General features: G+C 36.4%; 1 protein-coding gene and 1 non-coding gene across 6 annotated transcripts in view; one reads left to right on the forward strand and one right to left on the reverse strand.

Moving 5' to 3' along the window:
* The window catches only part of GPC5 (glypican 5), a 1,150,604-nt gene that overhangs the window by 419,215 nt on the left and 716,845 nt on the right, over positions 1–14,544 (reverse strand). The gene's annotated exons all lie outside the window — the stretch shown is intronic.
* LOC116668788 lies at positions 7,742–7,875 on the forward strand. The gene has a single exon (XR_004326025.1). It is a non-coding gene; the product is annotated as a small nucleolar RNA SNORA11 (small nucleolar RNA).

The following is a 14,544-nucleotide window of genomic DNA, read 5'->3' on the forward strand; positions in this document are numbered from 1 at the left end:
GGGACACATAAAAAATTATACTACTGTGATAATTTCTAGAATAAATCTTTATCTGTAATTCAGTGGGAAAACACAAGAGACAGTGACCTAATTGATAACCTAATTAATTGATTAATGGCTATTAGGATGGCACAGAATCATGTACGTACACTGAATTGGGACAGTATTTTCTGAAAAGATTATGTGCTGGCAATGGTCAAGAATTTTGGGAGCAAGGTTAAGTAGACTTTTAAAAAAAAAATGTAACTTTACTATTAAATAACTTAGAGTAAAATCAAAAATAATATTCCAAATCTACAACTTCCTACTTAAATAACCTCAAGAACTCATAAAGTAAGTCTATACGGTGGAAATACTATAAAACGGTGTGGTGGTGCACAGTCCTCTACTCCACATTGAGTGACGTCACGATGGAGATTTGCAATCAGCCATGGTAGTTGTACTGACAACACAAAAATGGGAAAACACTCCAATTCAGGTTTGGGGCTTGTGTGTGTAAGGCAAACCAATTATTAAACATTTTCCAGTATACCACAAAAGGTGCCAAAAGCAAGCCATCTGAGTCACAACCAAATCAACATATTGTATGATAAACATAACATTACATCAGCAAACAAACAGAAAAAAATACTAAATTAAGTCAAATTGTACACTTAAAGATGCCTTGAATATTAAAAAAAAAAAATCTAAGTCCTTCCAAAGTAGGTATGATTATATTGTCAAAACTGAAAAGTTTCTATCAGACAAATTAGGAACTGATATTAAGAATAAGATTTTTCTCAGGGGGTTGGGTATAGCTCAGTGGTAGAGCACATGCTTAGCGTGCACGAGGTCCTGGGATCAATCCCCAGTGCCTCCATTAAAAAAAACAGATTAAGATTTTCTCTGCTTATTTCTAACTTTCAGATAAGAGACTATCAAACCTACATTAATCACACACTTTTGGAATATGCCTTAGCCTATGATTTATATTATCCAGAATTGAAATTTATTACATTTGAAATACATTTAAATCTGATATTGACAAGATCTTCCAGATTGTTTTAACAATTAGAAGAGCAGGGTCCAACTAAAATGTTAACTGGCACCTCTTTCAAACATATAAAAGCTAAATGTAACACAAGGCAAGTAAATGCTATTAAAATCTTATTTCTCTTCTAATTCCCAGCATTCTGAAACTCCCAGACACTCCTCACTTTCCCTGAAGTACTCGGTCTCTTGCCTGTCATCTTGGACCCCTTTCCTCATTCCACCACCTCCCACCCTTCCACCAAGAACATTCCAGACTAATCACACACTCCCACCCTTGCTGCCCACAGCCCTCGGACGGTCAGTTCTGTTGTCCTAGGCACACCATCTATCACTATAACAGCTTTTATCTCAAGAATCCTGCCCCATGGGTTTTGGGGGTTCTGGACAACTGCATATCAGTAACTTTTGGCAAACTTTGACATATTTAGATTTGAGACCTTATAAATATAAGCTCTTAAAATATGATTTGATATGAAATTTTCTATGGCTTACTTTTAAAATAGAATAAACAAGAAAGACCAAAACCAAAGGAAGAAGAGCAATTTATCACATTAGAGAGACTACAGGGTACCATTTAGTACTCAGAACTATGAATGGTTTGCGAATGATTAAAAGAAAAACACTGGATAAAAGTTGAGGTAATCAGAGGTAACCTTAACCAAAAACTATGAAAGCACTCAGCAAGCGAAAACAGTTCAGCATCAAAATTTGAGCACGAACCCCATTCTTCATCCAGAGTATTCTTTTCAAAGCTCTATTTGTGGAGATACATATGTAACTTTATCTATAGAAAATTCATCTTCAATCCCTTTATCAAAGGCAATACTATTCTTGGAAAAATATAATTTCATTTCATTCCCTGTGCATGTGAGCTAACTTATTACTTTCAGTCTATTAAATACTGCCTCAATGCTCATTCAGGTAGGTTAATATTCAGTACTAATACCATGTCTAGTTTGATCCTGCTTTTCTCTACAGATAACTATCTAGGAAAAAAAAAAGATACATAAACACTTAGGCAGTTATAATTTCATGGCTACAATGTCATTTTACTGAAAGCTACTATGTGGATGCACAAAATAGGACCGATTTGTGGGCAGGGGAGAGTTTACACTTACCCAGGTTATTACTACTTCTGGATATTTGAAATTCTCTCATTTTCTTCTCTTGTGTGAAAAGAGCATTCCCTTATAACGTGCAAAATGGAACTAAGGCCGCGGGTCAGGAAATAAGGAAAGGTGTCTATATAGGACTTTTTCTGTCTGGCTTCATAGGAGACCTTTAGGCCTCAAGAAAATGGATCAAGTCTGGGTGGGAGTAGCCCTTTATCCCAGTTAGCTTACATTGATGAGAATAGACCAGAGATTTGGGGGGAGAAGTTCAAGCCAACAATTTGACCAAATCATCCTACATAGCCTCTTTATTACATGGTTCGGGCAAAGCAGAAACTGAGATCTTATTAAAGGAATCTTAACTTCCAGCACAATCAGAAAACAAAACAAAACAAACAAAACAAAACAGAACCTCATCTTCTGGAAACAGTAGACTTTAAATACATCATACTGATTTTGTTCTTAACCATTTTCCTCTTGTTTTTCCTAAGTTGCTGTGTCACAAATTATTTGCACATGTCTGAAGTGCAGAAGGTCCTATTCCTTGGGTGAAATTTGGGGGCTGCCCAACATTTAAGTAGAAATGGTACTGGGTAGATGAAGATAAAATCTGTTACTCTTCTCGGCGTGGCTCCTAGGAACTGTAGGGCTATGTTACTCTTTGGGGAGTGGAGAACTGGCGTGGACTTGTGCTTCCATGACCTTGTTGGCTGTGTGTATCAGCAGCTGTGTTGCGATGTTATTTCCCTACTCATATTGGGTTTTTCCCTAGGTTCTTTGGCCAGAAACACTTGGAATTCTCATTCCCGGGACAGAGGGGTGACATGTGACGAGGAAAGCTACTTTTGAGAAAACCAATTTTGAGGAAGACAACTTTGTTTCTCTGAGGTGCTGCCTTGGCATTTCTCAGTGTGATCATCCTCACACATTTAGATAACGGCTCTAGTTGAGAATGCCCAGCTTCAGTTCCCACTTTGTTTTCCTTGGGGCACTTTTCAAATAACCACTTTGAGTTAAGTCCTTAAAAAAAATTAGTGACCTCTTCCCCAACCACCTTGTAAGAATAGATGTTTTCTACCCTGTCCTCTATCTCCTGGTCTCCCATGACCTGAGAGAAGACTACCCTCGCCCTGGCTCAGTCATGCCCCTCACTTATGGAATCTGTAGGTAATTGTAAATCTTGAGACTCTGTTTCCTTTGTGTGGGTGTCCTGAAACTGCCCCTTCAGAGAAAACTACCCCATGGGTTTCAGCTACAAGATGAAACCTACAAAGGTTTCACTATTGGTAGATTGTAATTTTATAAATTTGTGCAGACACTACAGAAAACAGTATGAAACTCCTCAAAAAATTAGAACTAGAACTTCCGTATGATTCAGCATTTCCACCTCTGGATATTCAAAGCAAGCCAGAACATTAATTCAAAAAGATATATACACACTAATGTTCATTGCAGCATTACTTACAATATCCCAGATGTGGAAGCCACCAGGTTTCCTTTAATAGATGAATGGACAAAGAAGATGTAGTATATACACAGAGTGGAATATGAATCAGCCATAAAAGAAGAAATGAAACCATGCCATCTGCGACAACATGGATTGATACAGAGGGTATTATGCTAATTGAAATAAGTCAGAATGACAGATATTTTATGATTTCACTTATATGTGGAATTTAAAAACAAAAAGAACAAAATGAAAACAGACTCACAGGTACAGAAAACAAATGACTGACAAAAGGGAGAGAGGTAGGGAGGTTCAAATAGGTGAAGGGGATTAAGAGAAACAAAACTCCAGTTATAGGACACCTGAATCTACCATATTATACATCAACTACATTTCCATATATATATATATATATATATACATTTTTTTTTACTTAAAAGTCAAACTCACAGGACCAGAGAATAGAACAGTGGTTGTCAAGGCATGGGGGATGGATGAGGTGGGCAACATGGAAGAAACAGTCAAAGGGTATAGAATTTCCATTATAAGTTCTGATTCTGAAGGATCTAAAGCACAGCATGGTGAATATACTGAATAATATACTGTTGTGCACTTAAGATTTACTCAGGAAGGCACATTTCTCTTACTACAGCTGACACTTGAGCAATCTGAGTTCGACCAGTACAGGTTCGATTACACGCGGATTTTTTCCAACAGTAAACACTACAGTGCTACAGGACCCCTGGTTGGTTGAATCCATGAATCTGGACCCACAGATACCCAGGAGCCAAGGTTCTGGAGGGTAGAAGACAAATATACTTGGATTTGCAAATGCTTGGATGGTTGGCACCTTTAATCCTTCCGCTGTTCAAGGGTCAACTTTATTTTCTTGCAGTAACCAGTGGTAAGAGGTTTGGTTTTTTTTTAGCTTCTGAATATTATGTGACATACACAGAGCCTTAGCTGTGCAGAAACTGCTTTTAATATCCTCTCCTGCAACTTTTATTTTGCCCCCACTCAGCAGTATGGTATATACCAATAGCGTTTTCTGCCAGCACATGCATCTTAAGTCCCCTCTAAAGCGGAAGGTGAAGAGATGGGAGATGTCCTAGGAAGAGGAGTAAAAGAAAGGCTTTGACATTCACACCCCTTGCAAAAATCAAAATCTTGTAAATCTAATCTAGTTCCACAAAGGCCAAACTAATCTATAAATAGCAAATCTGATTTTGCCACTATTGTGGTTAAAATCCTTTAATGACTTCCCACTGTTCTTGGGATAAAGAGTAAGGTCCTTTGTCCTTTATAAATGGTCACAGTGGTGTGACTGGTTGTCTCTCAATCACCAGACTTGCTCCAATGTCCCAGTCCATGATCTTGGCTTTCTCTAAATTCCAGGGCACCTCCCACTTTTTCTGAGGGCCTTCACACATTCTCTATTCTCAGCCTGGATCACCTCTCCCTTGTCCAACTCACATCTCCACATTTTTTCCACCCATCGAGTCTCACGCAAAGGTTATTTCCTCAAGAAACAACTCACCAACACAAAGACTACACCAAATTTTCCTGTTCCTTCCCTTTCTCTTTTGCATCACATATCATGAGTAATTAAATAATGTAAGGAGTTTTTTTAATGTTTCATTCCTCTAATAAGTAAATCCAGCGAGGGCAGGGGCCATGTATGTCTTCTTCACTGCTTCATCCTTCGTAGCTAAGATAGTTCTATAGCACACGTTACCTGCATTACAAGTATCTTTAACAATGACCTTTCCTTACATTTTTAATTACTATGTGACTATTTTAATAATTTAGGATTACTCTTTATTACTCTTACATGGATCCTCATGAGTGTACATTACATTTATGAATTTACAACTATTTCTGTTTCTTTGGCATTTTCCCATTAAAAAAAAAGGTAAAGATTCACATAAGAAAGGACAACTTAATTTTTATCTCTCTTAATTTTGTTTTTAATTTTAGGCTATTGTAATATTTGAAGCCTGAAAATTTATTGCTACTAAACACAAGAGATAGTCATTGAAAAATGGCATGATATGTTCATCTTGGATAATCATCCAAGTACTTGTCCAAACTTTCCCTCAAAAATATTTATTGTTAGTGCTATCTTTATGAATTCACAGATTGGCAGATTCACTATTCCTTCCCTATAACATGGTAATTTGTATACAACATCCAAGTTCAATGATTTTTATAATGTTTGGTATCTATTTGGAACCTATATATATGAAAGAGAATAGAAAAAATATGACCTTAAAATTTCTTAAATAGAAAGTGAGAGAAAGTGAATGACTTTATAAAACAACTGGGTAAATCAGTCCCTTTCCCTGATATGGCTAGTCCACAGACAACGTTTAAGTTTGAATTTCCCACAGGTCTACTTCCAGGCAGCTTTGCACAGGTGGTTTTGTGAAGGCCATCTAATGCACCCTACCTGGAACGAGATGCAACAGTCCCATTAAAACCATGTTCCTGCTTTCCTCTGATCGAGCCATAGCTCTGGAGTAAACTTTTGGCAAAAATAGGTGTCTCTTTTTTCTGTACCGTAGACTGATATAAATAAGAAGTAGGGGAATATGATGACAGATTCAGCACAAAAGTATTCAGCAATGTTGCTCTCAGGACCCCAGCCTACTAGCTCATAAAACAACAGAAAATCTGCCTCCCTTAAATGTGTGAAAGTTATAAAAGAGAAAAACACCGCTAAATTAAGCGATTTAAGAGAAATGTTATTAAAATATTTGTTAAAATGACTTTTTAAAATTACTAACCCATAAACTAAATGAATGAAATAGATCAAACCAGTGGCCTGAGTTGGTAAGTGTGACAGACACACCTGATTAACTTTGTTTATCTATGAGCACACTTAAACTATAATATGAATCAAAATACAAATATTTAATTAAACATACTAAGTCATGAATTCTTAGTCATATAGCTGAAGTAAGCTTTGGGAGATCACATAATTACGTCCTACTCCAGATTTAGTTATCCATCTTGTGCTTGTAGATTCCCAGCTGGGAAAAAATATTTATGTACTGTTTCTTCAATCATTGCAGCACACTGCAGCTCTTATGGTCAGAAAATTGCCCATTTTACCTTCAATTACCTTTTCCTATTATCTCAAAATATATATACTTTTACAATGTACACAATAAGGTCTATGTTCATTTCATTCTGCTGTGGATGCTAGACTGCTTTCAACAACTACTAAGAAGCTAGTTTATTTTTCCCCCTTTTCATTTCACGAATGTGTTCAGTATTTGCATAATGATTCCTCCTGAAATATGAGAGAATGAATGAGGAAGTAAATAAATTGCAACCTCCCTGCATAATGACTGTACCTTTAAAGACAAAACGGATCACATGTGGCCATGCACGAATGCATCCAATCTATCAATATTTATTAAGCAGACAGAAAGCCAATTGAACCATAACTTGCTTTGTGCTAAGAAAGAAGAGACACAGAAAGGATATGGGAGGATTATTAAGAAACTGAAGAACCCTTCCCAAAGTCGATACCAGAAGCTCCTACTGAATCTGTTTTTCCAAATCTTTATGTAATTCAATCAGCCATCTACAATGGAAATTAGGAAAGATCACCAAATATGAGATGTTCATGCCTGTGTCAGAGAACCTCATTGAATTCTTCAAACAAGGATCCTCAGTCTCCATTTGTAAAGATGATCTGCACCTTTCACATACGTTGTGCAAGAAGTTTTAGTTATTGTACATTCATGTTTTATTTCCCCAAATGGAATGTGTTCTTTGAGAGCAGCCAGTGCTCTCACTGTCTTTTGAGCTCCATAGAAAAGTGTTCAGTACGTGTAAACTAGTAATAGTGAAGAATTAGTGCAGTATATCTGAAACAAGTACATATCAAATAAAACCTAAAATGCCACTCCTCAGCATGGCTTCCCCCAGCCTCCCTGATGATAGTAACAGTTATGCTGACTGAACAATCTGTGTGCCAGCCCCAGGGCAAGCTCTTTCCCAGTGTCAGTTATTTAATTCTGACCAACTCTTGAGTTTTTTGTTTTGTTTTTTTTTTTTTAACTTTCACTGTACAAATAAGGAAAACAAAGTCTGCAAGGTTAAATTATTTTAGCCTAGGTTAAGAAATACAATTGCCCTTGGGATGTGCTCAGAGCAGAGGGACTAAAGAAACAGCTCCTCTGTTTACAACACACCCAACGGCAATCTGGGTTCACTGTGATGAGGGGCACAAAACTTGGGGCCTTCCTACCCTACATGTGTCCCCCTACACATGGCTGCTGGGCAGGAACGGTGGGACAGGGCTCCATACTGGGAGAAAAGCCACAGTATTTACTAGGAGAATTTGCCACCTGGTCCATGCATGGGTGGGCCGTGAGTGGTCTTGTGGACCTGAAGGCTTTGAACCTCTTTTTTCAAGGGAAAAGAGAGACTCCATATGCCATTCTGGAGTAGTGAAGCTTTTTAGAGCAGTGGAAATACTTTGTATGACATTATAATGATGGAGTTCTATGTCATCATGCTTTTGTCCAAACTAAGGTGAACTGTGGACTTGGGTGATTATGACGTGTCAAAGTATGTTCATCCTTAAAGAAAAAGTACCACTCTGGTACATAAAAGTAACGACTATGCGAAAAAAATACAACTGACATTTTTAACAACGTGGGGATTAGGGGCATTGACTCTGCGAAGCTGAAAACCACACATAACATACAATCGGCCCTCTGTATCTGCAGGTCCTCTATATCTGAGGTTCTGCATCCAACCACAGATGGGGTAGTGTTGTAGTATCTACCGTCAAAAAAAACATGTGCTTATAAGTGGGCCCTCACTGTCCAACCGCTGTTGCTCAATGGTCAATTGTAACTTGAAATCCGAGGCATCAGACCCTGGTTTTTCTGATTCCACAGACCATCCTTTTAGCCTCAGCACTGTACTTCTTGGACCCCTCAGTCATTACCTTGAGAAAGAACTATACAAACAATATGTTTCAGTAAGAGTTAATGATTTAAAGTAAATTTTCAGCTGATACTCTCTGCCTAACCATTTAAATGTAGCCCCACACACACTGACAGTATATACTTGTTGCAAATCTTTATCCCTAGATGGTGACAAAAATAGGGGCAAGGCATTTAACTTCACATTAACAGCCTATTTTCTAGTGCACGTGTACACACACACACACACACCCCATCCTAGAGAGAAGAAAGGCTAAGAGAAGACAGACATCTGGCTAGTCTCCACTAGACCGCCACCCACATGAAGCCTTCTCTTGTCTGAATACATTTTCTCGCCTCTAAGGATCCTTGAAGCTCTCCTGCTGTTTCCAGTTCAGCATGTTCCTATGCATCTCCCTTTGTGCTCCTTTCTCCCCTATTTCTTTCCTTCTTAGACATCTCAAAGTCATGGACTCCTTTTCATTTTCAAGTTTTCTTCCATAGATACTATATCTGAGACTTCCAGGCTAATGGAGCAGGGTGGACGAGGTGGCGAAATAAAAGTTCTACTTCTTACCAGTCTCAGGGCTTCACACAGGATCTCACTTAAAAACAAAGTAAAAAATCTGGACTTCCACCTTGGTAGAAAAAAAAGATTCCAAAGTTTTGAGAGACATTGGTCTATTCACACTTCATTAACTTTTTTACTGCTCATTTAGTCTACAGCATCTTGCAATCTAGTTTCCAATCTCACTGCTCAATTGAAACCATCTTTTAAAAATCACAGCTGGACTTAATGGATAAGGCCATTCATTTGCTCTCCTCCTCAGTCCACATACTTTCCCATCTCTCTGTATCACTTTAAATACCAACAGGACCCCTCTTTCGAAACAGTCTTCTGAACTTTGCCCTTCTTACGCCATGTGCTACGCCTGTTCCTCTACCCTAAACGCCATTTCCCGAGTCCTTCACTCAATCTCAGGACTTCAGCCACTCTCCATGGGCAGGCTAAAGCTTGGCGGGGCAAGTAGTGGACTAGGAATCTGAAGTCTTGGGGCCAACCAGCGATTTTTGGATCTTCTATCAAATATCATCAAATACATCTCAGACTCCTACACAAAATAGGTGCTTAATAGCTGATTGTGAAGAGAAGAATAAATATAATGAGTGAATATATTCTTAGAAAGAGTATGGACATAAACTTATTGACAGACTTAAAATACTTGCTTTGGAAAGATACTCATTCATGATATTTTTTGAAATGAAATGTAGTTGGTTTTAAAATCTTGACAATTTAGCTTCCTGACCCATGATGCTATTTCCATGATGGTGCTATGCGAAGGGAATAAAATGCAAAGGACCCGGAGATTCAGTCAGCGCAATGTACTGAAGGAAAAGACTAACAGACAGACATCTTACTTTTCGATGTATACGAAAAAACATTTTTGTTGACTGAGTGTCTTAATGTTAGGTTAACTGGGATTTTATCCTCAGATTCTATACATCTCTACCTATGCAAAAAAAAAATAGATTAATTGGACTCAGATGATGCATGATTTTAATAATTCTCACCTCTTTTCTGAACATATTTTGAGACTCAAATAACCTCTGTTTTGAAAGGATGGTGATACGTGTTTGCCCTTTATGTGACTGAAGGTAGCTTTGGCAGATACAGATCACAATGGTACTTCTTTGGCATGAATAGTTGGATATGAGCAATGAGTAATACAAAGTTATTCTGATAACTACAGTTACATCACTTAACAGAATTTTTTTAAATCTTTGAAAGTAAATTATGTTTAGATATACTCCTTTGAGAAAATGATTATGGCTATATTCATTTCACATCCTTTTAAGGGGCATTAAAATGGATCTCAACTATGGAAAATTGATTTCTGAGATCATGAGCCATATCCTACTGTCAATTCATTTCAGTGTAAGTTCAGTGGGGAAAATAAATCAAAATTTAAAAAGAAGCAAATTAGAGTTACAACACAAATGTATAATCTGTCTTAAAATGTATTTAAAGGAATATCATTAATAAGTTAGAAAAATCATAAGCTTAAATGTGCACATTTAAGATACATACTTGAGAGATTATTTTAAATAATTACCTCTGACCATTCAAAGAATGTGTTGGAGTTAATTCTCTTCACAATACACATTAACTAGAATTACTATAAAGATGGTAAGAATGTCTACCTATTTATTACTTTCCAAAATCTGGGTTCCAAGAAGTAATTTAAGTTGAAAGTAGATGGTTACATCAACCCTATGCATTAAATTTTTGGTAAGCCCAGTACCTGGGGCAAGAGTAAATTCTACAAGATACAAGGTTCAGTGTCTACAGAGATCATGAGGCCATACGTTATTCTTAGTTGGTGTATATTCACTGTATCTCAAGAGTAAATAATAGCATGGAACATATATAGAAGCTAGTAGAGGAACACACCTAGAAGATACCCTAAGACATTTAGAGTCTTCTATTTGCACTTTTTTCATTGTTGTGAAGATATATAAAGTCTTGGTTTCCACCCTCCTCCCTGATTGTCTGTAAAAGTCTGTCTCCATGACGGCAATTCTACCTGGTCATCTAGATTCATATTCCTTACATTTTCAATATTAATTCCAACATTCTTCAAGTGCTGACCTCTCTGTTTGGAATCCAATTATCTGCTTATTCCCGCACCACATGCTTGAATCCTTTGAACTGCTTCAGAACTAGATATTCTGCAGCTGCTTTTAATTTCTGAACGTTGAATTTTATTGGTTATAGTGACTTAACGTCTTTAACAAGTATAATTCTCAAGCATCCTTTATATGGTCACTGGGACTCTACTGCGGTGTTTGCCTTTCTTGAAAAGAAGGATCAAACATGATCCCAATCACTGTTGTCTCCAAACCCCCACAGCTCTGTACTGGATTTTTCCAACCCTCTTCTCTCTAAGACCTGTTCTAACATCTGTATACTTCAAAACTAGGAAAGGAAGAAAAAGAACCAGAGGAAAGAAAGAATAATAATGGAGGGGAAACAAAAAAATAAATAAATAAAAAGCACTGGTTACAAAGGGAATCGATGCAGATGAAGTCTAGATTGTAAGTGGAAAAGGAAGAGTGCATAACAGGAATGGTTTGAAATGGAAAAAAGTAGAAGAATGAGTAGGAGAAACCTACTTCCCAGCACTTTGATCTTCCCCAAGAGCTTTTAGGAGGGAGGGTTTTATTGCAAGGAGAATATTCAAAAGATGAGCCTGAGATCTTAAGGAGATAGTTAATGGGTTTTTTTGTCTAATGGCTGTAATTCTCCAGGGAATAAATATGTTTGGATTAAAAAAATAGAGGTAATAGTCCAAGTGATGTTATTCAGCATAAATAAGCAGTTGGCCAAATTTTATCATAAAATGCTGACAAAATAATGTCATCAACTATTCTCCTCCACCAGAAAAAGTGACAGACGTTATCATAATCATGATAAAACTTAACAGAGTTTCTTATATAGAAATGTAGTCATTTTATAGAAATGGATAGTCAACAGAGAACTTACTTATACAAAAGGTAGAATGAAAATAAACACAGTACTCTGTTTAAAACGTGAGTCTTTTGATTCTTGGTTTGTTACTTTCTTTCCTTTAAAGCAAACTACTGTAACAAAATGAGGTTTGCATTTGGGTTATGTCCAAGGGCACCATTCAATTTCATAATTTCCTCTATACTAATTATACTGAGATCATTTAATTCGTGTACATAGAAGCACTTAAAAAAATCTATGTCAACAATTGCAGTACTATGTTCCTTTCCCTATAGGCATTATATTGCCTAACAGTCCTCAAACAATGTAATAGAAAAAATATTAAGTACAACATTAATTAAAGTGCAGAAAATTAGTATCAACATTGTATTTACAATGTTTTAAATGGAAGACTAATGTTTGGAATACTATTTATTGTCCAGGGACCAAAATTCATTATTTATTCATATGTATCTATCTATATGAAAATTCATATAATCTACATCTATAGATTAATACTATATTTATGTCTATATATTATAGATATGTATGATACCACATAGATATTTATGCTTACATAATTATATAAATGTAAAGCTATCTATCTACATATATTTATATCCAAAATTCATGTATATCTCTACATGATAGATCTACTCCACCATTGCATTATATACATTCAACAGCCTGAAGAGTAAGTTAGGATGAATCCATTTACAGTGTAACCACATTCACAGAAATAAAATCTAAGACTCTTGGAACTTTATAAATTTATAGAATACAGAATTGTGGCTTTTTTGATATACAATCCTTAAAACAACCTGATAAAATAGAAAATGTATTATACTCACTTTGGAAATGAATAAACTCACTCATGAGTCAGTTAAGCAGCATATACTAAGCCAGAATGTTAGTAAATGAAGATTCAGAATTTTGTAAGCAACCAAGTTTTCTAAATTTTTTCTTATTACTGTACCGTAATATATTCTAGTGCCTATCTACGTATCAGCATAGTTTACACATTTAACCAGACACAAGACACCTTTGTACAGGTCTCAGCACAGCCAATTCTCCCATTTTCAGCTTCCATCTTTCCAGACCTTTTAAACCCATTCTTGACTTATGTCTAGAAGATGGTTCCATGATCTACCACTCTGGGAAAACTGAAGCCATCAGGAATTAATACTAACTTGGTATGCATAGAAGAACCCATAGTGTCCCGAGTTCCAGTATTTCCTCTAAGACAAAAGAGGCTTTCATTCCAGGTAAGTTTATCTTATTACATGGACTGTTTTTAGTGTACTCGCTCCCTTTCTTTCATGGTAGCTTTTTTCTGCTACGCTACTTCAGTAGAAGAATAGCAGACTTTGTCTTTATTGTCACTTGAAACTGTAACAGCAACCCTATTAGTCAGAAATCCATCTCTTCTCCAGTTTCAGCGAAGAGGACCTGGATCTTCACATCAGGACATTGCCCTTGCTGATGCAAATTTTATCTGACAGTAGATTCCCCAGGTGACTCTATTGCAGCTAAAGTTTAATAGCTAAAGCAATAGTTCTTCAACAGAAGAATGAAGAGGAGAGGACTCTATGCTCTAGAGGAATTAAAGAAAATCAGGGAAATTGTTGCAACGTGTCATGGGCGAAGGTCTTCAGTAATCATAGTGCTCTTCCTACGTGGTCTGATTTCCCCACTACTGTCTCATATCCTCTCAAAACAACATTCTAGAATGTAATCCAAAGCTTGCAGTCATCTGCAAGTAAGAAGTGTGCTTCCAAAAAAACCAGTCTTCAGGAAAGACTAAGGAAATTTAGCTTCATGTGGCTTCAAACTCAATTGAATATAGTTTCATTGCTTTGTGAGGGATTAATCAATTGTTTTCAGAAAGAATTTGATTTTAAAAAACAACCCTTCCAGGTATTGTTACAACAAATCTGTTATCACACTATAAAAATCTGGTTCCAGGGTGGGCAAATTAAATGAGGAACACTCCTTGCAGAACATCAATTTCACAGACCAGCTTTTTCACAAGCCTCAGGCTGACTATATAATTTGCATAACATACAAATGATACAACATAATCATATACTAACAGCTTAGAAGTTTCTACAATGTACGCAATACTTAGATAAAAGACCCATATTCTGCCATAAAACCCACTTTAAAACAAGTATTACTAATGATTTCTTAGTAAATTAAATGTGCACATAATTTTAGTTATAAAAGATAAAAACACAAGTGGTCACTTGAATTTTTAAACTGAAATAGTAATCTTTTCACTTTGTTTCAGGTTTCAGAAATAACCAGTTATGGTTAAAGATCATCTTCTGAAAACCAAAAAGACAATCTCTACTTCATAAAAATTTTATGCTATATTTATTAAATATGGTTTTTACTCTCTATGAAAAGTAACTGTTATAAAAGGAATGTGCTGTAATTGGTAGGATTTTTCTCAGAGATTTTAGTACTTTTATTTAAAAGGAAATGTCAATACTGGAA

The sequence above is a fragment of the Camelus ferus genome, chromosome 14 (assembly GCF_009834535.1).
Source record: "Camelus ferus isolate YT-003-E chromosome 14, BCGSAC_Cfer_1.0, whole genome shotgun sequence".
Taxonomy (NCBI): Eukaryota; Metazoa; Chordata; class Mammalia; order Artiodactyla; family Camelidae; genus Camelus; species Camelus ferus.